The sequence below is a fragment of the Dermacentor silvarum genome, chromosome 6, assembly GCF_013339745.2.
Source record: "Dermacentor silvarum isolate Dsil-2018 chromosome 6, BIME_Dsil_1.4, whole genome shotgun sequence".
Taxonomy (NCBI): Eukaryota; Metazoa; Arthropoda; class Arachnida; order Ixodida; family Ixodidae; genus Dermacentor; species Dermacentor silvarum.
The window spans coordinates 108,666,109-108,674,515 of NC_051159.1; positions in this window are offsets into that span (position 1 = coordinate 108,666,109).

Sequence of the window (8,407 nt, forward strand, 5' to 3'; positions counted from 1 at the left end):
AGCGTTGGGAGGAAGAGAAAAGAACAGGTGTCCCACTGACTTCCTGTTGAACTCTGTAACAGAACGTCACACTTGGCACGCAGTGCCCGAGGGAACATTCAAAGAACAAAGGCCATCTGTTGGTGTGCCAGTGTCTGTATGTGCCGTTGAGCAGTGAAGCAAGCTGCTGCCAATGGAGGGCCCCTCGGGTTTCTTTTACTTTTGCTTTCGTTCACCTATATATATCCATGCTCACCGTCACTTGATGTTTTCGTCCCACGCTGTTTCTGTATTTAGGGCAAATGCGTTCCGTCACTGCGCCTGCAGGCAATTCGCTGTCGACTACCGTGAATATCTGAATCACCGTGCTCGAGCATCCCGGTATACTCGAATGAATATCGAATATTCTGAAAATACTGATCAATCACGCAGATCTCGTGTTCAGCTCTCTGATAATAAAAGATGAACGTCTGCAGCGCACGCCGCAAACAAAGTACAATTGACATACCCAGGCACAGGCACTCTGTCGCACGACCTAGCTGTGCTCCATCTCTCTAGATCTGTGTAGTGCAATGAACACTACTTGCGGCATCAGCAAACAAGAAACTACAACCAAAATGAAAGCAAATATCTCAATTATTGTCCGCCGTTGATTCCCATGTGCACCACCCCGGCAGAATGAAAGAGTGACGGGAAGAAGATAAGCGCCTTACAATGGGCCAACCGTTCACGTTTCGCTGAGGCATGCAGCTGGTTTTCGTTCCTGATTGTCTGACAAAAGGAGTTATACAGATCCAACGCACATGCAGAAATTTACGTGAAGCAGAGCTTTTGTGAAGTGGCTAATGAAATGTTATAAAGAAAACGCGAAGCGCACAATTGTCCTTATTGTCATCCAACGCAACGTGTAATCTCACTCACTGTGTAGGCACCGCGCAGGTCACAACTTCATTGTCATGCAACGTTTATCCACTGCACAGCTCAAGCTATGCCGAAATGCAAACAACAGTTCATGCGAACTCACATTGACGGGGTTATGCTAGGAGGACAAAGGCAGTGCTTGATATTTGTCGATGGAACAGTGGTGAGGAGAAGTGAATGGTGTATAGTACCAAGCGCGACACGAAATACAGCGGTAACGTTGACTATTCGAGCATTTCATGCCTGCGCTCTAGCTTTGGCCTATAGATAGCGAAAACTGGCACGCGCGCATGCGCTCTCACGACCACGTGAGCCACGCGAATCTCCCAGAATACAGCAGCAGCCACGGTAAGCAAAGTCCAAAAAGATAAATTAAAATTTGTTTGACGGAGAAACTGCTATGCATGCAGGCAAATAATCTTCCAAGGCATAGGCATATGACTAATGTCACGCTTGGCACGCTCGAAACTGTGGTGGCCCTTCCACCACGGTTTCAAAGGGTCTGCTACGAAGTGCTTTTGCACAAGGCAAATAAGATTCAACTTCTCCCTCACACCGAACCCTGTAGTCTTACGGAGGGCTTGTGTTCCGGAAAGAGGTAAAGGACCAAAGAAATACGTCGCAGATACAACCGCGCCTGCGGGCTTCCCGTCAGTAATTCTTTACCTCGAATATGGCAAGGACGGGCGTCATAGCTGCCGTCTCCCATCTGCTTTGTACATTAGACGCCCGTCGACAAGTGAGAGGTCGGCACACAACATATGTGCATCGAGTGCAGAACTGCGAACATTGGACAGCACCGACAAGCAATGATTCTAACTTAACAGAAATGCTGTTTAGCCCACTGGCTTTCGCAATGGATAAAGGAGAAATACACTGGTGCCAGCTCTGGAGTTGGGTAGCACTGGTAATAAATTTACTCTTTTAAAGTGAAGATTTATATGGCTAGGCGAAATCGCCTGTCCACAGAAAACTATCATCATCAGCATTGCCTCCAGCGTCGTCGTCTTCTTCCGCACCTGGCTCGTTGGCTCGTGCTCGGGCTCGGGCTCAGCACGCGCTCGTGCCCTGCTCCCGCGTTCATCGTCATCGTCTGCTTCCACAGCTGGCTGCGTTGCCACTCATCATTCCAGGGCAGAATTTCAGTTCTCTTCTGTCGTTGTAATGGGGAGGCCACGTTTACGGGGGTATGGATAGGATAGGAATAAACTTTATTTGTCCAGCGGTTAAGGCTGTTGGTGCCCGGGGCTAGGCTGCCAGGGGTCTATCGCCGGAGACGGGGGTATGAGTCATTGCTTATTAAGGGGGCATGAGCCATTCATTGCCTTACGTAACGGACAGATGTAATTTTGAAGCAATTTAATTTCGAAGAATCGCAAGCGGCAATGGCGGGCTAATGCTGCTAACCACGCCGCTGAGGAAACTCGAGACATCGAACGCAAGCGACAACGGCGGACTGCGGGCACACCGTCAGTGACGTCGTTCTCTACGTCGCAGATGAACGTGTTTGTAACCTCATGATTGAGAAATACTTCAATGAACCGTCGGGATTATTCCTGCCGATATACTACAGGCAATAGGGGGGGCGCTAAATAGGTCAAGGCGCCGACTGGAGGATGGAGTGTAGTTGCGAGCTGAGATTAGGGATCTGATTAGAACCACCCCCCTCCCTAGAAACATGCATCCAGAGCACAATATCAAAAGGAGAAAGGCAAGAGCTAAAGCACTCTTGCGGGAGATACAACAGCAGAATCAACAGGCGGCTTTCGTAGATGCTGCCTGGGTGACAGGGAAAGAAGCATATACTGCCGTAGTAGCAAACATTCAAGGGAAGGTGCAAGATGCCATCACTGTATTTACCAAAGATTCCATGGTGGCGGAGCAAGTGGCAATTGGTCTAGCCATCAGGAACAATAAATGGACTTTTATTTACAGCGATTCCAAAGCTGCTATAAAGGGTTTCGATAAAGGCTACGTGGCCGCGGTTGCAGCTAAACTTATTGAAAACACTATGAGTATGAGAACTGAAATCCAGTGGTTTCCTGCGGATATGGGAGAAGTGGACGAGACCCGGGCTAACCTCAATGAGGTTACTCATGACTTGGCACGAGGACTTGCTAGCCGTGACAGTCACAACCGAGCCGTCCACCATCAGGCCGGGGAATTTAGAGATCATTTATTAACATATAACGAGATTACTAAACACAACTATCTAGGACGCAGACAATTTCCATTGCCACATTCAAAGCTGAACAGGGCTCAGGCAGCTTCAATGAGCCTATTACAAACAGGAACTTATCCCACGCCGTACCACCTTGATAAAATGTATCCAGAAAGAGAGGTCAAGAAAGATTGTCATGCGTGTAATGGCATCATTGGGATCAGACACATGCTCGCGGGATGCCCTGCGACTCTCACCAACCCCGAAGAAGAATGGCTCCATTGGAAGAAGATGCTACAGAGTTCATCTTTTCAAGACCAGCTACGGGCTGTCCAGAGGGCCCACGATGTCGCTGAAGGGCTGGGCCTCACAGTGTCATCGTGGGAGCGGCCCGCCTCGACTTGAAATAGTCGAGCCTCAGGACTTTTGTCAATAAAAAGTTTTTACACACACACGCCCTCGGGATTAACCCAGTTATAAACACCGGGGCCACACGTTTCAGCTTCGCTGGTTAACCATCTTCACGGAGTGGAAGGGCCGATGAATCGTTCTTGTACGTGTCACATGTTTCGTCATACTTAGGCTGAAATGTCATCATATGAGTATTTACCGGGGGGGGGGGGGGGGTGGGCACTTGACCCCTCCCCCACTGTCAAAGGTGTGTGTGTGTGGGAGGGGGGTGGTAAATATGCCTTGCCCCCCCCCCCCCCCCCCCCTTTCGAAAGCGGGCACTTTCAGCTGCACGCAGGAAAGTCCAACAGAACTACCGCTGAAGCTAAATTTTCTCTCTCGATAGAGTGACCACGTAAGTAATGCTTTTCGTTACTACGTATACCCTGCTTGTGGCTTGTCGGGAACGTGCTGTAGCGGACGACGCGCGGGATTCGCCATGCACGCTCGCATTGCGATGAATGCCTGGCGCTGGGCAGTTCCCACCTAAACATAATAAAGCGAAGCTTTATATGTCTCACTGATACGTCCGTGAGCGCCGAAAACGAACTGCAGGAAAGCCAACTTACACAATGGAACTATTTGCGCATCTGCTCCCACAATAGGACAACGGCGCACGACAGACGCATCGTATAACACTACAGTTTAGATTCGCAGTTGTACCAATAAGAACAATGGGAACTGCAACGCCACGCTACCCAGACGAACTGTACATATCTGCATTGCATTACGCGCGTCACGCAATGCATTCCCAGCCGTCACCATAGGTATAGGCCGCGGGTGCAGCGCACGGCAGAAGAGGCTGCCGTACGCAAACGTAAGTGTGAGCACGATCGTTCCCGTAAGGCCAATCCCGTGTATCGGTAACGGCAGAAATTCTGACCGTCTACCATGGCGATCACAAGGCAATACTGCGCAAGTGTAGAGTCATCCGTGAAAGTGCGAGTGTGTGCGTGCAATCAACGGCTGCATGATCTAAAATGAACGCTATGCAACTTAATGAAATGTGTCTTCATTCAACTTCAACGTTGAAAAAATACAATCCTAAACGAGCAATCAAATCACATATGCATCACATCGGGTCGCTCAGATTTCTTGGGTTCGTTGCGTGGTCGTTGGCTTTGGACTGACTTTGATTCAGTTTGCATGGGAGAAAGCTTCGCGCTTAACCATCTTTCTTTAAGAAAGGGGCTTTGATTTTTTTTTTTTTTTTCATCTTGCGCTACTTGCATCATGCCCAGTTTTTTGGGACCACCTAACCGTATTTGAAAACGCAATCAGCTTGCTATATTTAACCTGCTGACGAGGAGAGAGGTCTGGGTAAAGTATTACAATCAGCCGCGCTCAATGATTGGTCTGCCTCACTGCCATAAAATCGCTTGATTATCAAATGTAGGAACTCTTCAATATCTGTCCAGACATAGTCGCAGTCTTTTATCTCCATCAAAAATCTAATCACATCTCTTACAGGTCTAACTGACGAATTTCATTGTTTAATCATCACTTATCGTAGATGTGTTCGTGAAAATGACTTTGGCCCAAGGTGCAAAGCCATTTCAATGCCAACAGAACACTGACTTGAATTTTTTTCTAAAGGCAGAGTGTGTCACTTCTGATCTTATCGATTTCATTTTCAGGCTGTTTATGAATAACAGCCACACTATTGCTTGTTCCAAGGCCGGCGCAAAAACAGCAGATATTTCATATTTAGAAAAATGAGGGCCAATTTTTGGTTACGTATACCGAAAATTGGCACTGCGTGGGTTGCTTATGTGCTATGAAAACAGTTACTGAATAGTCGCATATTTCTTCCAATTCTTATGCGTCATACACGGGATTTAGTTGTTCTTCCCCGGTATTCTCGGTAAACTATGCGGGCCACGGTGTTTTATATTCCTTCGGAGTACGAAGCAACGTTCCGAGTGACGAGCGATAAATGTTTATTCTGTGTAGGTTCATTACAGCCTTTGTAAAAAGTTACGCATTCAAGGGTTCCAGGATGTCATATTTCCGCTAAGTGAAGTGTTTCCCAGGCTCCTAAAGCAACTGCATGATATACAGACCTGAAGTTCCCTGAAAATAGGGAGCATTTCAAGTGCAGTACGCGTGTTGCGAAACTTTCACGATCCTGCTTTAAATGCAAGATTTGCAGATAATTACCAAGCCCTCGTTTTTCCGTGTGTTTTCGTGCATCATACGAGATTCGTAGTTCGTTTCTCCTGTGGCCTCGGTGAGCTAGACAAGGCATCGGGGTACGGTATGGGCAATGTGTAGGCAATGTTAGAAATGAGTGTGTTAAATGCGCCTTTTCCAGTATAAATCGTACGCGAGAGGTCTATGGCGTTATTAGTGTGTTTTACGAGCGGTGTAAAACTTAAGACTGCCGCGCTGGCATAATTACAACTACAGTTGAGGTCAAATTCTGAAAACATAGGGGGAACTATACGCCAAGTTTATGTGCGATGGTAAATGCGTGTTGATCAAATACAGATTTTAAAATACTCGTAAGCAAATATTCGAAAATATCACGCTGCTGTTATTAGCTAGGTTTCCCAATGTCCCAAGAGAACTCTGCGTTTAAAATATTTTATACTTTGAATGAATAGGCAGCATTTTAAATGCAATGTCTCACGCAGTTTTAACGTTTCTGGCTTATTTAGAAGTGTTACGAATAATAATGAAACTTTTTTTTTATGCGTTATACAGGGTTAGGCGCTGATACGTACGTAAAGACCACCTCTACGGTACTGTTATGTGGCGAGGGGGACACAAAGTCAGGTGATCAGTATCGCTAATAGCAGTGCAATTAACAAAAATTAAATAATTAACTTTTGATTGGCTGCAGTGAGCAGGCACGTTTGTATTGAAAAGTTAGAGGCAGTCGTTTTTACAGAGTTCCACTTGGCAGAATTCTTCTGGCGTATCCGTGCTTTGAGATATCGAACTGCGAAGTTTAATTGCCGTTCGTATGATTACGCATGCAAGACAGTGGCGACCGGCCCAAAGCTCATCCCTTATGTGACGTGCCCTTTGCCTACGGCGTTTGGGCTGACAACGGGGAGGAGGCATAGGCACCGGTGATAACTGCCGCCTTTTCACTCTCCGCTGGCGTAATCGCAAAGTGCATCTCGGAAAAGCCCGTAAGCGGTGTAGGGTCCAAACATTAAAATTGCTTGAGGTTAAAATTTTTACCATTTCAGTGGATAAACGTGAACATCGCATTGACGTTGCTCGCCGGCATAGGATGAAAGTACAGAATTAAATTAACACCGCTTGACAATAGCTTTGCTTCACATAGATTCCGACATGTCAGTTGGTTCTGCTTTATTTTTTTTTTTTTTTTTTAGTATAAACTTGACTACCTTCCACCAAGTTTCTCCAAATACCCATTTTGCAGTTTAAGCTTCATAGCCTCCATTTCATTCTAAAGGCTTCTCATGCGCATGCCCATATACCTGCCACTATCCTTTGTCTTCTCGCTGCAGGCGCTTAATTAAAGCAGTAAATTGCCAACGTACGAATCGCTCGAGTCCGAAACCATCGAGCCCGATATCTTGCACGTAGAACTAGTGTCGCCACCTGCAGGCCATCACCGCAACTAAGTGAACAGAAAATGCCCGCGAAGTTCACAATCTGTTAATGGAAGCGTCGTGTTTGGTGTATTATTGATATCCATCCTTCGCTAGTCCGCTTCGTAGATTCGTAGACCCTTTCGAATACATAATTTCTTCTGAGTACACTGAGCACGCGGTATGCTCTACAGTATATCACGCCCTGATACGACAACAGCCATTTTTTTTTTAAGGCACTGCATGGAACCGAGATGAGAACGTCTCTTTTCTGACAACTCATTACTAGCCAGTGGCGGATATCAGTGGGCGTGTGATAACGGCTCATTAAATCCAAATACTTATCTAAAATGTACTGATTTGCTATTATTTACTTAATTTAGGGCACACGTTTTCAGTCAGGAATGGTCTCTTACGTGGCCCAGTCCTTGATCTGATCAGGCTCAGGCACGGGCCGGCATGGTTCGTACTGCGTGACCTTCGAGATACCTTTCCTCAAATTTTGGCAGAATAAGGCTTGGCGTTTCACTTACTTTTTTTTTCCACTTCGGACAAAGGCTTCCCTGGACAACATTAAATGCAGGGCCAATGTATTTCTCCGTTTAGGGAGTGATATGGAAACTGGTGTTAGTCCTGGAATACTTATATGCTGAGCGTACAGATGCCTCGAGCCCTGACCGCGGCTTCGATTGTGTAATTTCATTAGGTATCGCAGAGTATTCTATCAGAACGTTAACAAATATTGGTCACTTTTGCTGTACGAAGAGGGATTATCACACTTTTACCGACGTTGGCCACTGCTAGCTATTTCACGCGCTGCCAAAAAAAGAAAGTGTTATTTATACCACAACCATCGAGCACTATTGATGTTCACCGCCGAAACCGGCCTAAATTTCTATATTTAATAGTTTATGCCGTTGGATGAACTTTCGAAATAAAAAAAAACTACACGGTCTCCTAAAACTTTGGCTCTTTCCATTTGAAGCATGCGGTATTTGGCTGAATGTTACTGCAGTCGGGTTTCTAAGGAACTTCGCTCGAACGACTTAATTTCAAGGTCTGTTGCTAATCGCCTGAAAAATTAACAAGGTAGTGCACCTCCAATAGGCAAATAAAACGCTCCTAACTGACGGACTCGGATTGCTTGCCGTTCACGGCTAACGTTATTCGAAAAATTATTCAAAGATGAGCTACAGAGGTCGCTAACAGCAATAATTAAGGTTCTATTGCGACTTTGGCGGAGATGCAAAAATGATGAGCATTTTGCCTATCCAAGAAGCGTGTGAAACGTGCGGCATGACACTTCGGAGAACTGTTTAGTGCGAAC